The sequence below is a fragment of the Marmota marmota genome, unplaced genomic scaffold (assembly GCF_001458135.2).
Source record: "Marmota marmota marmota unplaced genomic scaffold, marMar, whole genome shotgun sequence".
NCBI lineage: Eukaryota > Metazoa > Chordata > Mammalia > Rodentia > Sciuridae > Marmota > Marmota marmota.
Genome location: NW_025999945.1, coordinates 8,803,196 through 8,805,915, shown reverse-complemented (window position 1 = coordinate 8,805,915; position 2,720 = coordinate 8,803,196). Strand labels below are relative to the sequence as shown.

Genomic DNA, 2,720 nt, shown 5'->3' with positions numbered 1-2,720 from the left:
TCCATGGACCGCGGGCGCCGAGTTGCTGCCGGCGGAGGAGCTACCTCTGTGAGGTAAGAGTCGCCGCCTCCGTGCGCGCCGGGGTCACGACGCAGGGCGGCCCAGAGCAGCCTGGGAGATGTAGTCCTCGGACCGTCCCCGATAGAGGCTGCACAGCCCGCCCGGACCACCGCCGCCGCCCGGCCCGCGCCCTCAGGTTTCCTTCCTCCAGGGGGAAAAATGTCCTTCGGGCCGCTTTCCGGGAAGCAGCAGGATGTGCCGTTCCACTGTCAGTAGCAACAAGGTCAGCCCTCCCTGCCTGTTTCTTTTCCCCTCAGCTCTCGCCCTCAGGTGGGACGGAGCCAGGTGAGGGGAATGGGCTGAAGGGCCATTTCTCGTCAAGGTCCTCAGTCCCGGTTGTGGCGTCGGGGCGGGCCGGGGCGGCGGGGGGAAGCCCCCCGCTCTGGAGCCAGCCTCTCCCACGTCAGAGCCGGTTTGGGGGGAGTTACACAACCCCCGCAAGGGGTCGGATGCTTCAGTGCGTGAGGTTATTCCCAAGGGGGCGGTGGGTCGGGGCTGCCGCGACCCGACCGTTTCCACCCGAGCGAGCGTCGGTGTGTTTGGAGGGTGGGGGGAGAAAAGACGATTCTCTCCTCTAGGAGCCTTCTCAAATGCGCCTTCAATGAGCTTTCAAGGGCTCGCTGACGGTCTCCAAATGGAACATGTTGGTGAATAAACAGCGCTTGCTTACTCAGCTGTGGGTTGTCAGGGATGTTTGTTTCTCTTTCTGCTGCTGGTCACTGTTAACCATTTCTTGTCTCCTTGACACCTCCAAGCAGGTGGATGGCGGGGAGGGGATAAAAAGAGAGAAGTCACAAATCACTGGATGGGCTATTCTCTGACGTTCTAGGAATAGCTTTGGTGGGAGGGGAGGAGCAGTTGACTGAAGCGAATGCGTATTTTGGGCTACCTGTAGCGTTCTTTAGTGGTGTGATTGGTAGGACGTTTCGTAGCTTCTGCCTTGATTATGCCTAATTTTTGCTGCAAGATGTTGGCTTTTTCTTCAAATGAAAATGTGTTTTTCACGTTCTTATTTAATGTAGAATTTTATAATCAGGTCTTAATAAGTGTTTGAGGTTTGCTCTCTGAATATATTTGCAGTAGAGTGTACATTGCCAGAATAAATAAATAAATAACATATGACTAGAAGTTTATTTGTTCCCCAATTTCTGAAATATGCTTTTATGAAAGCATATTTCAGCATATGCTTTTATGAGTTTGGGGTATTATAATTAATATTCATCTTTTTCTCAAGCCCACCCTAGAGAAGGAAAATAAGTGTTTAATCAGGATATATAATATTTAAATATTAAAATAAGTGTTTAATCAGGATATATAATATTTAAATTTTTTTTCTTTCTCATTTTTTCCTCCTTTCTCCTTTTTCTTTTTTGTTTTTTTCCATTTTCTTATTTGATACAGAGTCTAAGTTGCCTAGGCTGGCTGACATTTAATCCTCCTGCCTCAGTCTCCCAAGTAGCTAGGGTTACAGGTATACACCACTGCGTCCACCTAATATTTTAGATTCTTATTTTTTTTTGTTCCTTGTGTGTAAGCCCTCCTCTGCTGTGTTTATCTCTTAAGCAGTTGTCAGCCATAAGGATTTGTATATAGACATCTGACTTAAAAACAGAATTTAACCTAGTGCATTGATTAGACTAGTGCAGACTCCATTTAGCTTTATGATTTACACTAAAAGGAATTTCATCCCAAAATTTCTATTTGACCCTACATTAGAAAATACAATATAATTATGCTAATAGAAAGCCTTGTGCAGATTGGCCTTATTATACCAAAAATGAATTTTATATTTGCATTTTTTATGAAAAGTCAGTTTCCCCAGCTATTTCAAAAACTCTTTGAAGTAGGAAAAAAAATCTGTTATAGGGTGTTGAGGGTGTAGCTGAGCGGTAGAGTACTTGGCTAGCATATATAAAGTCCTGGATTTGCTTTCCCCAGCATCCCCCCCCCCCCCCCGCAATTCTGTTATTCACATCCAAGACATGAAAATTCAAATCCATCAACTGATAAATGGATAAGATGCATGTAGTATAGCAATATAATATAATATTGTTTAGACAATAACAAGGAATGAAGTTCTGATGCATTCTATAACAAACAAACAAACTTGAAAAACATTATGCTATAACCAAGATGTTCATGGCATCATTATTCCTAACATCCAAGACATGAAAATTAGCCACTGTCAGTTGGTTCATGCCTGTAATCCCAGCTACTTGGGAGGGAGGCAGGAAGATCACAAGTTGATGGCCAGCCTGGGCAATCTAGGGAGAAATTATATATACATATATGTGCATGTGCGTAGGTATATTTTTAAAGGACTGGGGATGTAGATAAGTGGCTGATAAGTGTAGATAAGTGGTACTCACTTACCTAGCTTGTCTGAGGCCTTTGGAATCCATGGCACTTCAAAAAATAATAATAAGAGTGATCAGCTCTGACATAGTAATTTCATGTCTAAAGATCTCCTAGGAGAAATGAAAACATATATCTACACAAAGATTTGTTTGTGAATGTTCATGGCATCATTATTCCTGACATCCAAGATATGAAAATTCAAATCCATCAACTGATAAATGGATAAGCTGCATGTAGTGTAGCAATATAATATAATATTGTTTAGACAATAACAAGGAATGAAGTTCTGATGCATTCTATAA

At 43.4% G+C, this 2,720-nt stretch overlaps 1 protein-coding gene across 3 annotated transcripts in view; it reads left to right on the top strand.

Annotated features, from left to right (window-relative positions):
• Nucleotides 1-151: 151 nt before the first annotated feature.
• Nucleotides 152-2,720, top strand: part of Cpeb3 (cytoplasmic polyadenylation element binding protein 3) — a 208,803-nt gene continuing 206,234 nt past the window's right edge. For all 3 annotated transcript variants that reach the window (XM_048801752.1, XM_048801751.1, XM_048801746.1), the window contains exon 1: nucleotides 152-283. The gene's annotated coding sequence lies outside the window, so the exon portion shown is untranslated. The remainder of the gene's footprint in view (nucleotides 284-2,720) is intronic.